We start from the raw sequence: 19,020 nt of genomic DNA, 5'->3' as shown, positions 1-19,020 counted from the left end.
TAAACTTACGCCATACATCTTGGACCCCATTGCCTATACTCTCACTAGCCCATCTGTCTTCCAACAGTTGTTTATACCTTACCCTAACTGGAGACCTGGAGACCTGGAGAGAGTTCCGGGGGTCAACGCCCCCGCGGCCCGGTCTGTGACCAGGCCTCCTTAGGTCAGTGTCCCAGGATGCGACCCACACCAGTCGACTAACACCCAGGTACCCATTTTACTGATGGGGAACATAGACAACAGGTGGAAAGAAACACGTCCAATGTTTCTACTCTGGCTGGGAATCGAACCCAGGCCCTCGCCGTGTGAAGCGAAAGCGTTAACCACGGGGCCACCAGAGCCCCCCTCCTCCTTTAGTTTATAAATCTTCACTTCTCTCTTACTTGCTGTTTCCATGCTCCTTGTATCCCATCTACCTTTTACTCTCAGTGTAGCTACAACTAAAAAGTGATCTGATATATCTGTGGTCCCTCTATAAACATGTACATCTTGAAGTCTACTCAACAGTCTTTTATCTACCAATACGTAGTCCAACAAACTACTGTCATTTCGCCCTACATCATATCTTGTATACTCATTTATCCTCTTTTTCTTAAAATATGTTACCTATAACCAAACCCCCTTCTATAGAAAGATCAATCAAATGCTCCCCATTATCATTTACACCTGGCACCCCAAACTTACCTCCCACACCCTCTCTAAATGCTTCTCCTACTTTAGCATTTATGTCCCCTACCACAATTACTCTCTCACTTGGCTCAAAAGTTCCTACACACTCGCTTAACATTTCCCAAAATCTCTCTCTCTCATCTACACTCTTATGATCCTTGAATTTATACATTTATATTCTCTCTCCTCTTTCCATAACTGATCCTTCAACATTACTGCTACCCCTTCCTTAGCTCTAACTCTCTCAGAGGATGTGGTAACAGAAAGGGGCCTGGGTGGAGGAGGTTTATCATGGAGTGAAGACTCCATGATGATGGGATTTCTTTCTTATTATTTGAAAGAAAAAAAGAAAAAAAGGAAAAAAAGAAAAAAAAAGAAAAAGAAAAAAAAAAAAAAAGCATGAAAGGGCCGTAAGTTCCTCCTCTCATTTGAGAGGACCTCGAGACCACAAGCAGTGCAGATGTAGCGTGGAACCTGTGCCATACCCTACTCTTCACGCCAGTAATCAGCGCTCGGGAATAGCAACCTCACAACAACTGAGCCACCTCGGCGGGCAAGAGAGGGCGATCGGAAATTCGCCACAAAGCATACCTTCTTTGGCTGTCACCTCCCAGAACCGACAGGCAGCCTCTGGAGATACACCTGTCATCTGCAGGACACTGTGGCCACTTCCCGGAAATCCAGAAAGGGAGTAGGGCGCCTCCAGACAATCCAGATTCCATGGCAAACTACACCACACCCGAGGAACCTCACGAAGCGGGATGAACTCCGACACACTTCCCTCTTCCTAGAAACCGTAATGCCAGAGGGAAGGACTCCACAGGCTACAAATGGGATGGGGAAAAGGGAGGGCTGGAAGAGGGGAGGCAAGGGAATGAGGAGGATGGAATAGGGAAGGGAAGATTGGGGGGGTAATTAAGTTTGGTCTAAGAAAGTAGACCAGAGGGTCTGATTCCTTGGACTAAGAGCGTCTTCGCCACAACATGGAGGTCCCCTGGAAGAGGACTGTGTGGGCGAATAATAGTCGATAAAAGATCACATTATACTGTAGTTTTGTCTATTTTTCCATGGTGTCGGTATTTTATACTATTTATTTCGTAGCTCAACTTAGAGAACAACAACGATACTTGTTCAACCTAAATCTTACAGACAAATCAAATATTTTAATAATTCGGCGTCTAATATTTCAGTTTAATTCTTCCTTTCTGATTTTTTATTATTTTTAAAATCCGCTACAATTCCTTCATAATTTCTGGACGAATATCTTCAAATGTTACAAGAAAATCCTTCGTTGTTCGCTCAGAGTTATCATCGGAGCAGATTTCTTCTCTAAAATATTGAAGGACTGAAGGTATCCATTATTCTGCTTATATTGCTGATGCTGCATCAACATATTACCAGCCAGACCAAAGATCAACAATTATTTTATGTACAAATGAGCCACGTGGACCCGAGATGCACACCATGCTAGTGCATTTTTTGTACCTAATTATATCTTATTACACGTAAACTATATTACCTGTATACTGTAGAAAAGAAACGAATTATTATTAATTATTATTATTATTATTATCAGCTGTCTGTCTTGCCTCCTTTCCCCCCTCCCCCCCGTCTCTCTCTCACTCTCTGGGAAGAGCAACAAGCTTGTACCATCATTAAGTAACAAGCCATATGAAGATAGACTCAAATCACCCAACCTGGTTCTCGGTCATCAACTGAAGACTACAAGGTGACCTCATATACACTTTTCAAGATATTAAACAAGGTCGATGTGAAGCATCAATTTTTTTTTTTTTTTTTTTGGGGTAAAGTGAAGTATGAAACAAATAGGTCAAACAACAGCACGAGACACTGGTCACAGAGCTCCAGATCTAGAATTATGTAATCAATAATAAAAATTTTCCCCTCGCCAGTGCCACACCGTCTGTCATGTTTAAAACACGTGTCTCAGGCATAAAGTGGGGCTGACGTCGTTAGGATTTGTGGCTGTTTTCAATCCAGGGCTGATCTTGACGTCAAGTTAATCGGCGAAAGCATAGATTCTGTGATGTGTGAGGTGATGTTTGTATAATTACCTTGAAGCACTGACTGTCACACTGGTTAACGTTGATAACTCTTGTCTGGTGTGGGTGATCCATGCGTGATCTTCATTACCTTCTCCTTTGTGTTCCCTCGTTTCTTTTAACTTATTTTTTTTTAATTCTGCGTTTTTTTTTGTGCCTATTTTATCTTTTCTTTTTCGTTCCTTGTCTCGGCTAATTCTAGTGTCTCTTCTTTTCATATTCTTTATTTTTAGTTTTTCGTTAACACAGTATTCTTGGCGTCTCCAGTCAATGTTCCCTTCATGTTCTTGCACCTGATTTCCTCTCATTCCCCAGACGATTTATAACCCCTACGGTTTTGGAGCTTCGTCCCCAACTGTAATGATAATCCACCGAATTTTTTACTTTTAACTTTTATTGTCACGAAGTTTACATACTATTGTGGCTGTGATGTTATTGTAAATCTCTGTCTCTCTCTCCCCCTGTCTCTCTCTCTCCCCCTGTCTCTCTCTCCCTCCCCCTGTCTCTCTCTCCCTCCCCCTGTCTCTCTCTCCCTCCCCCTGTCTCTCTCTCCCTCCCCCTGTCTCTCTCTCCCTCCCCCTGTCTCTCTCTCCCTCCCCCTGTCTCTCTCTCCCTCCCCCTGTCTCTCTCTCCCCCTGTCTCTCTCTCCCCCTGTCTCTCTCTCTCTCTCCCTGTCTCTCTCTCTCCCCCTGTCTCTCTCTCTCCCCCCCTGTCTCACTCTCTCTCCCCCTGTCTCTCTCTCCCTCCCCCTGTCTCTCTCTCCCCCTGTCTCTCTCTCCCCCTGTCTCTCTCTCCCCCTGTCTCCCTCTCTCTCCCCCTGTCTCTCTCTCCCTCCCCCTGTCTCTCTCTCCCCCTGTCTCTCTCTCCCTCCCCCTGTCTCTCTCCCTCCCCCTGTCTCTCTCTCTCACCCCCTGTCTCTCTCACACTCCCCCTGTCTCTCTCTCCCTCCCCCTGTCTCTCACTCCCCCTGTCTCTCTCCCTCCCCCTGTCTCCCTCTCTCCCTCCCCCTGTCTCTCTCCCTCCCCCTGTCTCTCTCCCTCCCCCTGTCTCCCTCTCTCCCTCCCCCTGTCTCTCTCCCTCCCCCTGTCTCTCTCCCTCCCCCTGTCTCCCTCTCTCTCCCCGTCTCTCTCTCTCTCCCCCTGTCTCTCTCTCTCTCCCCCTGTCTCTCTCTCCCTCCCCCTGTCTCTCTCTCTCCCCCTGTCTCCCTCTCTCCCTCCCCCTGTCTCTCTCCCTCCCCCTGTCTCTCTCCCTCCCCTGTCTCCCTCTCTCCCTCCCCCTGTCTCTCTCCCTCCCCCTGTCTCTCTCCCTCCCCCTGTCTCCCTCTCTCTCCCCGTCTCTCTCTCTCTCCCCCTGTCTCCCTTTCTCCCCCTGTCTCTCTCTCTCCCCCTGTCTCTCTCTCCCTCCCCCTGTCTCCCTCTCTCCCTCCCCCTGTCTCTCTCCCTCCCCCTGTCTCCCTCTCTCTCCCCCTGTCTCTCTCTCTCCCCCTGTCTCTCTCCCTCCCCCTGTCTCTCTCTCTCTCTCCCTCCCCCTGTCTCCCTCTCTCTCCCCCTGTCTCTCTCTCTCCCCCCGTCTCTCTCCCCCTGTCTCTCTCTCTCCCCCTGTCTCCCTCTCTCTCCCCGTCTCTCTCTCTCTCCCCCTGTCTCCCTTTCTCCCCCTGTCTCTCTCTCCCTCCCCCTGTCTCTCTCTCTCCCCCTGTCTCTCTCCCTCCCCCTGTCTCCCTCTCTCCCTCCCCCTGTCTCTCTCCCTCCCCCTGTCTCTCTCCCTCCCCCTGTCTCTCTCTCTCTCCCCGTCTCTCTCTCTCTCCCCCTGTCTCTCTCTCTCCCCCTGTCTCTCTCCCTCCCCCTGTCTCTCTCTCCCTCCCCCTGTCTCCCTCTCTCCCTCCCCCTGTCTCTCTCCCTCCCCCTGTCTCCCTCTCTCTCCCCCTGTCTCTCTCTCTCCCCCTGTCTCTCTCCCTCCCCCTGTCTCTCTCTCTCTCTCCCTCCCCCTGTCTCCCTCTCTCTCCCCCTGTCTCTCTCTCTCCCCCCGTCTCTCTCCCCCTGTCTCTCTCTCTCCCCCTGTCTCCCTCTCTCTCCCCGTCTCTCTCTCTCTCCCCCTGTCTCCCTTTCTCCCCCTGTCTCTCTCTCTCCCCCTGTCTCTCTCTCCCTCCCCCTGTCTCCCTCTCTCCCTCCCCCTGTCTCTCTCCCTCCCCCTGTCTCCCTCTCTCTCCCCCTGTCTCTCTCTCTCCCCCTGTCTCTCTCCCTCCCCCTGTCTCTCTCTCTCTCTTTCTCCCCCTCTCTCCCTCTCTCTCCCCCTGTCTTTCTCCGCCTATCTCCCCCCTCTCTCTCCCCCTGTCTCTCTCTCTCCCCCTGTCTCCCTCTCTCTCCCCCTGTCTCTCTCTCTCCCCCTGTCTCTCTCTCTCCCCCTGTCTCTCTCTCTCTCTCCCCCTGTCTCTCTCTTTCCCCCTGTCTCTCTCTCTCTCCCCCTGTCTCTCTCCCTCCCCCTGTCTCCATCTCTCTCCCCCTGTCTCTCTCTCTCCCCCTGTCTCTCTGTCTCCCCCTGTCTCTCTCTCTCCCCCTGTCTCTCTCTCTCCCCGTCTCTCTCTCTCCCCCTGTCTCTCTCTCCCTCCCCCTGTCTCCCTCTCTCCCTCTGTCTCTCTCTCTCCCTGTCTCTCACCCTCTCCCCCTGTCTCTCTCTCTCCCCCTGTCTCTCTCTCTCCCCCTGTCTCTCTCTCTCCCCCTGTCTCTCTCCCCCTGTCGCTCTCTCTCCCCCTGTCTCTCTCTCTCCCCCTGTCTCTCTCCCTCCCTCTGTCTCTCTCCCCCTGTCTCTCTTTTTTTTTTTTTTACACAGGGTTTGACAAGGTTAAGAATCCCTATCTTTATTGACAAGCTAAGAGCTGTTACCTACATCAGCTCATTTGAAAGCATTTTTATTGTTATGAGACATACAAGTAGGGAACAGGATGAAGTTGGAGCCATCTGTGGGCCAGCATTTTCATTTGATCAACTGACTTTATCTCGTTGACATCATTATGCTGTACGAATGTGTTCCATACTCGAGTCATCCTGGGTATGTATGATCTCAGATGGAGTGATGTTCTGGAGAAGGGTACAGCCAGAGTGAAGTTGCTGCTTTCTGCCCGTCTTGTGGCATAAAAGCTTGTTTCACGCTGTGCTCGAAGTGGATCTAAGTGTGGTATTTTGACAATATTGGCCTTGTACATAACAGTAAGGCCACCCACATCCCTCCTATGTTGAAGGCTCTGCTGAAATGACAGATCTATCCAGGATGGGTCCAGGCGAGAGATGAGACGTCTTGCTCTGTTCTCTACTCTGTCAAGCAGTCGCAGATGAGAGGGGGGGCAGGCAAACCAAGAAAGTGGAGCATACTTAAGGTGTGAGCGTACTTGTGCCTCGTACAGAATCTTGCAACCCCTGTCTCTCTCTCTCCCCCTGTCTCTCTTTCTCTCTCCCCCTGTCTCTCTCTCTCTCCCTGTCTCTCGTTACTCTCTCTCGTTACTCTTTCTCGTTACTCTTTCTCGTTACTCTATCTCTCGTTTCTCTCTCTCTCTTTACTCTCTCTTTCATTATTCTCTCGTTTCATTACCTTGTTACTCCGTGATTTGTCTATATAACAACGTTATTGAATAACCTTCAGAGCCACTCAGCGTTCACTCCGACACTCAGCGTTCACTCCGACACCCAGCGTTCACTCCGACACTCAGCGTTCACTCTGACACTCAGCGTTCACTCCGACACTCAGCGTTCACTCCGACACTCAGCGTTCACTCCGACACTCAGCGTTCACTCTGACACTCAGCGTTCACTCTGACACTCAGCGTTCACTCTGACACTCAGCGTTCACTCCGACACTCAGCGTTCACTCCGACACTCAGCGTTCACTCTGACACTCAGCGTTCACTCTGACACTCAGCGTTCACTGACACTCAGCGTTCACTCTGACACTCAGCATTCACTCTGACACTCAGAATTCACTCTGACACTCAGCGTTCACTCTGACACTCAGCGTTCACTGACACTCAGCGTTCACTCTGACACTCAGCGTTCACTCTGACACTCAGCGTTCACTCTGACACTCAGCGTTCACTCTGACACTCAGCGTTCACTCTGACACTCAGCGTTCACTCTGACACTCAGCGTTCACTCTGACACTCAGCGTTCACTCTGACACTCAGCGTTCACTCTGACACTCAGCGTTCACTCTGACACTCAGCGTTCACTCTGACACTCAGCGTTCACTCTGACACTCAGCGTTCACTCTGACACTCAGCGTTCACTCCGACGCTCAGCGTTCACTCTGACACTCAGCGTTCACTCTGACACTCAGCGTTCACTCCGACGCTCAGCGTTCACTCTGACACTCAGCGTTCACTCTGACACTCAGCGTTCACTGACACTCAGCGTTCACTCTGACACTCAGCGTTCACTCTGACACTCAGCGTTCACTCCGACGCTCAGGGAACATTGTTGCAGTTTTAGTTTAATATGTTTATTATGCACCCCATACCCATCCTGTGGGCGGTAGTCAAAAGATTACAGAGGTACATAATTGGTCCAGGGACTGGACTCCAAAGTTTTGATAGCTGAGCAAGTTACAGAGGTAATGAATTCACAATTTACAAAGGTAATGAACTCACAATTTACAAAGGTAATGAACTCCAGGTAGGTCTAGTCACAATCATGACAAGTTACAAAGGTATTTACAGATTACAGAGGTACACAATGGGTCCAGGGACCGGGCTCCAAAGTTTTGATGGCTGAACTAGGTACAAGGTAATGAACTCACAAGTTACAAAGGTAATGAACTCACAAGTTACAAAGGTAATGAATACTGTAAGAATGGTTACTTACGTTTATACATGGCTACAATCATGAACAAATTTTAGAGTAATGAGCAATTCACACTTCCACACCCGGTCACAACTGTAGTGAGTTATTGGTGCAAATGTTGATTGTTGAGTCTCTCTCTCTCTCTCTCTCACACACACACACACACATACACATACATACAAATTCATACACACACACACAATCACACACACACACACACATACAAATTCATACACACACACACATAATCACACACACACACACACATACAAATTCATACACACACACACATAATCACACACACACACACACATACAAATTCATACACACACACACACACATACAAATTCATACACACACACACATAATCACACACGCACACAAATTCATACACACACATAATCACACACACACACACATACAAATTCATACACACACACACATAATCACACACACACACACACATACAAATTCATACACACACACACATAATCACACACACACACACATACATACAAATTCATACACACACACACATAATCACACACGCACACAAATTCATACACACACATAATCACACACACACACACATACAAATTCATACACACACACACATAATCACACACACACACACACACATACAAATTCATACACACACACACAATCACACACACATACAAATTCATACACACACACACATAATCACACACACACACACATACAAATTCATACACACACACACAATCACACACACACACACACACACACACACACACACACACACACACACACATACACAAACTCATACACACACACGCACACACTCATACACACACACACACACACTCATACACATACACACACTCATACTCACACACTCATACACATACACACAAACACACACACACACACATACAAATTCATACACACACACATACAAATTCATACACACACACATACAAATTCATACACACACACACATAATCACACACACACACACACACACACAAACTCATACACACACACGCACATACACACAAACACACACACACACACACACACACACACACACACACATGCACATATGTGGTAATGCTTTATTTACAGCTAGCAAAGTCAGGGTATTTCTCCAGAATGGTCTGTAATATACCACTGTGGATAAAATACTTAGCCATTTCTTTGTGCACTGCATAAATATTGTTAATTCTTGAATATCGTAGGTGATCACCACTCTTCAGCGTTTACTGTTAGCAATGTTAACCTCGGAGTCGTTAACCCCGTGAAGTGACAGCAAATGCTGACACACACACACACACGCACGCACGCACGCACGCACACACACACACACACACACACACACACACACACACACACACACACACACACACACACACACACCCACCCACCCACCCACCCACCTGACGACATCCGAAGGTGTAGGGAGGCAAAAACTAAGTGCACTAGAGAATAGACAAAGTACAGAAGGCAAAGGACTCAGGAAAATAGAGACTAGTCGACGAGCCAGAAAGGAGTATGCACAGACAAGGAGGGAGGCCCAGCGGCAGTACAAAAACGACATAACATCGAAAGTCAAGTCTGACCTGAAACTGCTTTACAACGACATCAGGAGGAAGACAACAGTCAAGGACCAGGTAATCAGGCTGAGGAAAGAAGGTGGGGAGCTCACAAGAAATGACCAAGAAGTATGTGAGGAGCTCAATATGAGATTTCAGAAAGTATTTACAGTGGGGGCTGAAGGGACACTGGGAAGACAAAACAGTGGGGTACACCAGCAAGGGACATACCAACAATTGTTGGATGAAATACACACAACTCAGGAGGAGGTGAAGAAGCTCCTAAGTGACCTTGATACATCAAAGGCGGTGGGACCAGACATTTCTCTGTGGGTACTTAGAGAGGGAGCAGACACTGTGTGTGCCACTAACCACAATTTTCAACACATCCCTTGAAACTGGACAACTACCTGAAGTATGGAAGATGGCAAATGTAGTCCCCATCTTTAAGAAAGGAGACAGAAATGAAGCACTAAACTATAGACCAGTGTCACTGACGTGTATAGTATGCAAAGTCATGGAGAAGATTATCAGGAGGAGAGTGGTGGAGCACCTGGAGCGGAACAAGGTTATAAACGACAGCCAGCACGGATTCATGGAAGGCAAATCCTGTGTCACAAACCTACTAGAGTTATATGACAAGGTAACTGAAGTAAGACATGAGAGGGAGGGGTGGGTTGATTGCATTTTCTTGGACTGCAAGAAGGCCTTCGACACAGTTCCTCACAAGAGATTAGTACAGAAGCTAAAAGATCAGGCACTTATAACAGGAAGGGCACTGCAGTAGATCAGAGAATACCTAATGGGGAGGCAACAGCAAGTCATGTACGTGATGAGTTATCACAGTGGGCGCCAATGACGAGCGGGGTTCCACAGGGGTCAGTCTTGGGACCAGTGCTATTCTTGGTATATGTGAATGACATGACGGAAGGGATAGACTCAGAAGTGTCCCTGTTTGCAGATGGTGTGAAGTTAATGAGAAGAATTAAATCAGATGTGGACCAGACAGGTCTACAAAGGGACCTGGACAGGCTGGACGCGTGGTCCAACAACTGGCTCCTAGAATTTAACCCCGCCAAATGCAAAGTCATGAAGATCGGAGAAGGGCAAAGAAGACCGCAGACAGAGTATAGGCTAGGCGGAAAAAGATTGCAAACCTTACTCAAGGAGAAACATCTAGGGGTGAGTACAATACCGAGTACATCGCCAGAAGCACACATTAACCAGATAACTGCTGCGGCATATGGGCGCCTGGTAAACCTGAGAATAGCGTTACGGTACCTCAGTAAGAAATCGTTCAAGACTCTATACACTGTGTACGTCAGGCCCATACTGGAGTAAGCAGCACCAGTTTGAAACCCACACCTGGTCAAACACGTCATGAAATTAGAGAAAGTGCAAAGGTTTGCACTTAAGGGAAATCGGTCTGACGACGCTGGAGGACAGGAGGGTCAGGGAATACATGATAACGACATACAAAATACTGAGTGGCATAGACAAAATGGACAGGGACAGGATATTCCAGAGATGGGACACAGAAACAAGGCGTCACAATTGGAAGCTGAAGACTCAGATGAGTCAAAGGGATGTTAGGAAGTATAATAGTCTGGCAAGCGATGTAGTGGAGGCAGGAACCATACATAGTTTTTTAGACGAGGTATGATGAAGCTCATGGAGCAGGGAAAGAGAGGACCCAGTAACGGTCAGTGGAGAGGCGGGGCCAGGAGCCGTGTATCGACCCCTGCAACCACAATTAGGTGAGTACAATTAGCTGAGTACTGGAGGACAGGCGAGATAGAAGGGATATGATAACGACATATAAAATAATGAGAGGAATTGACAAGATGGACAGAGGCAGGATGTTCTAGAGATGGGACACAGCAACAAGGCGTCACAATTGGAAGTTGAAGACTCACAGGGATGTTAGAAAGTATTTCTTCAAAGAGTTGTCAGGAAGTGAAATAATCTGCGAAGTGTTGTAGTGGAGGCAGGATTCATACATGGCTTAAAGAAGAGGTATGATAAAGCTCATGTAGCAGGAAGAGTGACCTAGTAACGACCAGTGAAGAGGCGGGGCCAAGAGCTCTGAATCGACTCCTGCAACCACAACCAGGTGAGTACACACAGAATTAATTTGTCTCGTAGCAGAGACGAGGGCCGGGACTGACAGCTTCACACTCACCAGTTATACAGAATATAAGTTATTGTACCTGCCTGTCTGACACTCCAAGACTCTAAGAAATCAAACTCAGTTTACCTGGAGAGAGTTCCGGGGGTCTATAAGTTTATAAGCATGGAGAGGAGTTTATAAGCAGGGAGAGGGAGTTTATAAGGAGGGAGGAGTTAATAAGCATGGAGAGGGTGTTTATAAGGAGGGAGAGGGAGTTTATAAGGAGGGAGGAGTTAATAAGCATGGAGAGGGTGTTTATAAGGAGGGAGAGGGAGTTTATAAGAAGGGGGGAGTTAATAAGCATGGAGAGGGTGTTTATAAGGAGGGAGAGGGAGTTTATAAGCATGGAGAGGGAGTTTATAAGCAGGGAGAGGGAGTTTATAAGCAGGGAGAGGGAGTTTATAAGGAGGGGGGAGTTAATAAGCATGGAGAGGGTGTTTATAAGGAGGGAGAGGGAGTTTATAAGCATGGAGAGGGAGTTTATAAGCAGGGAGAGGGAGTTTATAAGCAGGGAGAGGGAGTTTATAAGGAGGGGGGAGTTAATAAGCATGGAGAGGGTGTTTATAAGGAGGGAGAGGGAGTTTATAAGCATGGAGAGGGAGTTTATAAGCAGGGAGAGGGAGTTTATAAGCAGGGAGAGGGAGTTTGTAAGGAGGGAGAGGCAGTTTATAAGCAGGGATAGGGAGCTTATAAGGAGGGAGAGGGAGTTTATAAGCATGGAGAGGGAGTTTATAAGCATGGAGAGGAAGTTTATAAGGAGGGAGAGGGAGTTTATAAGGAGGGAGAGGGAGTTTATAAGGAGGGAGAGGGAGTTTATAAGGAGGGAGAGGGAGTTTATAAGGAGGGAGAGGGAGTTTATAAGGAGGGAGAGGGAGTTTATAAGGAGGGAGATGGAGTTTATAAGCATGGAGAGGGTGTTTATAAGGAGGGAGAGGGAGTTTATAAGGAGGGAGAGGGAGTTTATAAGGAGGGAGAGGGAGTTTATAAGGAGGGAGAGGGAGTTTATAAGCATGGAGAGGGTGTTTATAAGGAGGGAGAGGGAGTTTATAAGGAGGGAGAGGGAGTTTATAAGGAGGGAGAGGGAGTTTATAAGCATGGAGAGGGTGTTTATAAGGAGGGAGAGGGAGTTTATAAGGAGGGAGAGGGAGTTTATAAGGAGGGAGATGGAGTTTATAAGCATGGAGAGGGTGTTTATAAGGAGGGAGAGGGAGTTTATAAGGAGGGAGAGGGAGTTTATAAGGAAGGAGAGGGAGTTTATAAGGAGGGAGAGGGAGTTTATAAGGAGGGAGAGGGAGTTTATAAGGAGGGAGAGGGAGTTTATAAGGAGGGAGAGGGAGTTTATAAGGAGGGAGAGGGAGTTTATAAGGAGGGAGAGGGAGTTTATAAGGAGGGAGAGGGAGTTTATAAGGAGGGAGAGGGAGTTGAAGAGGAAGGAGAAGAATGAGGATGTTGAGTGTTAGAACACATACAAGACGGAAGAAGACTGGGAAAGGAAGGCACATTATCTCTGTGTAAAGATGGAGGAAGAAGTGAAAACAATACCGGAGGAATTTAAGGAACAGGAGAAAAAGTGCAAAGACTGGGAGACAACCTGAAGAAGCTGCAGCAAAAGAAGAGACGGAGATATAAAAAAAAGCAATAGAAGGAAAGAAGACAGAAGGAAGAAATGCTGGGATGTATAGGAGACAATATGGAGGAAAGTGAGGAGGAAATATAAACAAAAAGGCAAAATACTCTGAGTGATAATGTCAGAGGATCTCACCTTCAAAGACCACAACAATGTATCTACCTCATCTGCTAGGAAAATGATGGGATGGATAATGAGAACCTTCAAAACTAGGGACGCCAAGCCCATGATAAATCTCCTCATATTGCTTCTTTCTAGGCTGGAATACTGCTGTACACTAACTGCCTCCTTCAAGGCAGGCGAAACTGCTGACCTGGAGCACGATAAGGCACCTAAATTACTGGGAATGGTTTAAGTCCCTTGATCTGTATTCCCTGGAACGCCAGAGAGATACATGATAATATACACTTAGAAAATCCTAGAAGGATTAGTACCAAACTTGCACACGAAAATCACTCCCTATGAAAGCAAAAGACTCGGCAGGAGATGCAACATTCCCACAATGCAATAAGTCTCCGGGGCCTAAGACTGTTCAACTGCCTCCCAGCATACATAAGGGAGATTACCAATAGACCCCTGGCTGTCTTCAAGAAGGCACTGGAGAGACAACTAGAGTCAGTACCTGACCAACCGGGATATGGTTCGTACGGCAGTTTGCGTGCGGCCAGCAGTAATAGCCTGGTTGATCAGACCCTGATCCACCAGGAGGCCTGGTCTCAGACCGGGCCGCGGGGGTGTTGAGCCCCGAAACCCTTTCCAAGTATACTCCAGGTATGCTGGGACTGGAACAATACACATTACCCGCACACTGGAGACGAACTTATGACGACGTTCCGGTCTGACTTGGACCATAACTAGTAACACTCTATGTGATTTATTTGTGATTGATGGTGTTGATGAACCTAGTTGATGGTGCTGTTGAAGTTAACACTCTATGTGATTTATTTGTGATTGATGGTGTTGATGAACCTAGTTGATGGTGCTGTTGAAGCTTGCTGATGATGTTGATGAACCTAGTTGATGGTGCTGTTGAAGCTTGCTGATGGTGTTCATGAAGCTAGTTGATGGTGCTGTTGAAGCTAGTTGATGGTGTTGATGAAGCTAGTTGATGTTGAAGCTAGTTGATGGTATTGATGAAGTTAGCTGATGGTGTTGATGAAGCTAGCTGATGTTCATGAAGCTAGCTGATGGTGTTGATGAAGCTAGCTGATGTTGAAGCTAGTTGATGGTATTGATGAAGTTAGCTGATGGTGTTGATGAAGCTAGCTGATGTTCATGAAGCTAGCTGATGGTGCTGTTGAAGCTAGCTGATGGTGTTGATGAAGCTAGCTGATAGTGTTGATGAAACTAGTTGTGTTGATGAAGCTAGCTGGTGTTCATGAAGCTAGTTGATGGTGTTGATGAAGCTAGCTGATAGTGTTGATGAAACTAGTTGTGTTGATGAAGCTAGCTGGTGTTCATGAAGCTAGTTGATGGTGTTGATGAAGCTAGTTGATGATGCTGTTGAAGCTACCTGATGGTGTTGATGAAGCTAGCTGATGATGAAGCTAGCTGATGGTGTTGATGAAGCTAGCTGATGATGAAGCTAGCTGATAGTGTTGAAGCTAGTTGGTGTTGAAGAAGCTAGTTGATGGTAATGAAGCTAGTTGATGGTAATGAAGCTAGTTGATGGTAATGAAGCTAGTTGATGGTAATGAAGCTAGTTGATGGTAATGAACTTAGTTGATGGTGTTGATGAAACTAGTTGTGTTGATGAAGCTAGCTGATGGTGTTGATGAAGCTAGTTGGTGCTGATGAAGCTAGTTGGTGTTGATGAAGCTAGTTGATGTTGATGAAGCTAGCTGATGGTGTTGATGAAGCTAGTTGGTGTTGATGACGCTAGTTGGTGTTGATGAAGCTAGTTGATGTTGATGAAGCTAGTTGATGGTGTTGATAAAACTAGTTGATGGTGTTGATAAAGCTAGTTGATGGTGTTGATAAAACTAGTTGATGGTGTTGATAAAACTAGTTGATGGTGTTGATAAAGCTAGTTGATGGTGTTGATAAAGCTAGTTGATGGTGTTGATAAAGCTAGTTGATGGTGTTGATAAAGCTAGTTGATGGTGTTGATAAAGCTAGTTGATGGTGTTGATAAAGCTAGTTGATGGTGTTGATAAAGCTAGTTGATGGTGTTGATAAAGCTAGTTGATGTTGATGAAGCTAGCTTATGGTGTTCATGAAGCTAGCTGATGGTGTTGATGAAGCTAGTTGATGGTGTTGATGAAGCTAGTTGATGGTGTTGATGAAGCTAGTTGATGGTGATGATGAAGCTAGCTGATGGTATTGATAAAGCTAGTTGATGGTGTTGATGAAGCTAGTTGATGGTGTTGATGAAGCTAGTTGATGGTGATGATGAAGCTAGTTGATGGTGTTGATAAAGCCAGTTGATGTTGATGATGAAGCTAGTTGATGGTGTTGATGAAGCTAGTTGATTGTGTTGATGAAGCTAGTTGATGGTGTTGATAAAGCTAGTTGATGTTGATGAAGCTAGCTTATGGTGTTCATGAAGCTAGTTGATGGTGTTGATGAAGCTAGTTGATGGTGTTGATGAAGCTAGTTGATGGTGTTGATGAAGCTAGTTGATGGTGTTGATGAAGCTAGTTGATGGTGTTGATGAAGCTAGTTGATGGTGATGATGAAGCTAGTTGATGGTGATGAAGGTAGTTGGTGTTGATGAAGCTAGTTGATGGTGTTGATGAAGCTAGTTGATGGTGTTGATGAAGCTAGTTGATGGTGTTGATGAAGCTAGTTGATGGTGTTGATGAAGCTAGTTGGTGTTGATGAAGCTAGTTGATGGTGTTGATGAAGCTAGTTGGTGTTGATGAAGCTAGTTGATGGTGTTGATGAAGCTAGTTGGTGTTGATGAAGCTAGTTGATGGTGTTGATGAAGCTAGTTGATGGTGTTGATGAAGCTAGTTGATGGTGTTGATGAAGCTAGTTGGTGTTGATGAAGCTAGTTGATGGTGTTGATGAAGCTAGTTGATGGTGTTGATGAAGCTAGTTGGTGTTGATGAAGCTAGTTGATGGTGATGAAGCTAGTTTATGGTGTTGATGAAGCTAGTTGATGGTGTTGATGAAGCTAGTTGATGGTGATGATGAAGCTAGTTGATGGTGTTGATGAAGCTAGTTGATGGTGTTGATGAAGCTAGTTGATGGTGATGAAGCTAGTTGATGGTGTTGATGAAGCTAGTTGATGGTGTTGATGAAGCTAGTTGATGGTGATGATGAAGCTAGTTGATGGTGATGATGAAGCTAGTTGATGGTGATGATGAAGCTAGTTGATGGTGATGATGAAGCTAGTTGATGGTGATGATGAAGCTAGTTGATGGTGATGAAGCTAGTTGGTGTTGATGAAGCTAGTTGATGGTGATGATGAAGCTAGTTTATGGTGTTGATGAAGCTAGTTGATGGTGTTGATGAAGCTAGTTGATGGTGTTGATGAAGCTAGTTGATGATGATGAAGCTAGTTGATGGTGATGAAGCTAGTTGATGGTGATGATGAAGCTAGTTGATGGTGATGATGAAGCTAGTTGATGGTGATGATGAAGCTAGTTGATGGTGATGATGAAGCTAGTTGATGGTGATGATGAAGCTAGTTGGTGTTGATGAAGCTAGTTGATGGTGATGATGAAGCTAGTTGATGGTGATGATGAAGCTAGTTGATGGTGATGATGAAGCTAGTTGATGGTGATGATGAAGCTAGTTGGTGTTGATGAAGCTAGTTGATGGTGATGATGAAGCTAGTTGATGGTGTTGATGAAGCTAGTTGATGGTGATGATGAAGCTAGTTGATGGTGATGATGAAGCTAGTTGATGGTGTTGATGAAGCTAGTTGATGGTGTTGATGAAGCTAGTTGATGGTGTTGATGAAGGTAGTTGATGGTGATGATGAAGCTAGTTGATGGTGTTGATGAAGCTAGTTGATGGTGATGATGAAGCTAGTTGATGGTGATGAAGCTAGTTGATGGTGTTGATGAAGCTAGTTGATGGTGTTGATGAAGCTAGTTGATGGTGTTGATGAAGCTAGTTGATGGTGTTGATGAAGCTAGTTGATGGTGATGATGAAGCTAGTTGATGGTGATGATGAAGCTAGTTGATGGTGTTGATGAAGCTAGTTGATGGTGATGATGAAGCTAGTTGATGGTGATGATGAAGCTAGTTGATGGTGATGAAGCTAGTTGATGGTGATGATGAAGCTAGTTGATGGTGATGATGAAGCTAGTTGATGGTGATGATGAAGCTAGTTGATGGTGTTGATGAAGCTAGTTGATGGTGTTGATGAAGCTAGTTGATGGTGTTGATGAAGCTAGTTGATGGTGATGATGAAGCTAGTTGATGGTGATGATGAAGCTAGTTGATGGTGTTGATGAAGCTAGTTGATGGTGATGATGAAGCTAGTTGATGGTGATGATGAAGCTAGTTGATGGTGATGAAGCTAGTTGATGGTGATGATGAAGCTAGTGGGAGAACAAGTGATGAGAGGTACATACACGAGGAACACGATATTAAAGCTGATACTGAAATGACAGGAGGAAGGAGAATTTTTCAGAGAATTGGAAGGTACTGAAGGTACAAAATGTGGCCGGTTAAAGTGATTGTTGCAACAGAGGTGACAGGAGACGGGAGTGCAAGACGGAAACCATTGTTAAGGAGGACAATATATTACCAACAGCACCGTGATCAAGACACAACAGACAATCAGACATTACCGGAGAGAATAAAAGGCCGAAAAACACATGAATAAGAAAGAGGAAAGGGATAAGAGGTGCAGAATCTCAGCCGCCGGTGTTACACCACGAGAAGCTTCCAGGAGCTACGACTCGACCCCCTGCAACCACAGTTAGGTGACTACAAATATTTTCTAAGCTCCAGCGTCTCCTTCCCATTCAAAACAACAATTCAAAACCGACCACACCTCACCCCCCAACTTCCCTCACCTACATCAACAAGCCTGACCCCTTTCAGTGCATAAGACATACTCATAACCACCCCTCACTGTACCCTCATCCCCACCTCCGTACCCCTTCCTACGTCCCCTGACAAGGAACAACAATCAGGACACCGAAAACTGGAACACACTAAGAGAATGGAAATAAAGTGTGGCACACAAATGCAGATGGAATAAGAAGAGAATGAAAGAATAGAAGAAACATCCTCAGACATCATAGCACTCACAGAGATGACAGATATAATTTTCCCAGCTGAATATTTAATTCCGAAGGGAAAAAAATATAGAAAACAGAGGAAGGGACGTAGCACAGCTAATCGAAAACAAGCAGAGCTTTGAGGAGATGAGAAAAATAAACAGAGGATAGTCAAACGACTACACAGGCGCCTCAAGACTGGTTGACTCAGGGTAGTGAAAGCCATGATGTACAATCTACCATTTAACAAGTGGAGACCAAGACAGGAATACGAAGACAGCCAACAAAAAGACGGTGGGCACTAGAGAGCAGCAACCACAAGAACTCACATAACCAATGCCAAGCTACTTATAGCAAATTTTAGTCACAAGGAAAGAGCCAGAACTTTGATCGACCAGAGAGAGAGAGAGAGAGAGAGAGAGAGAGAGAGAGAGAGAGAGAGAGAGAGGAAACACGCAGAGCTAAGATGATGCGGGTGGTAATGGGAATCTTGTGTTTATACAAAAACATAACAGCACAAACAAGACACTAACATACAAACAAAAACACTAACATAACACAAATAAGAATATTAACATAACATAAATAAGAACACTAACATAACACAAATAGGAACACTAAAATAATACAAACAGGAACACTAACATTATACAACAAAAACACTAATATAACAAGAACACTAACATAACAATACAACAAAAGCACTAACAATGCAAAAATAACACTAAGAAAATACAACAAAAACACTAACATAACAGTATAACAAGAACACTAACATAATACAACAAAACACTAACATAACAGAAACAAGAACACTAATACAACAAGAACACTAACATAACCCAAACAAGAACACTAACATATGTAGACAGCCTATGCTGTCTGCCAGCTTAGCTCATATTTCGCGG

This window comes from Cherax quadricarinatus, chromosome 24 (assembly GCF_038502225.1).
Source record: "Cherax quadricarinatus isolate ZL_2023a chromosome 24, ASM3850222v1, whole genome shotgun sequence".
Classification (NCBI taxonomy): domain Eukaryota; kingdom Metazoa; phylum Arthropoda; class Malacostraca; order Decapoda; family Parastacidae; genus Cherax; species Cherax quadricarinatus.
This window is presented reverse-complemented; position numbering follows the sequence as displayed.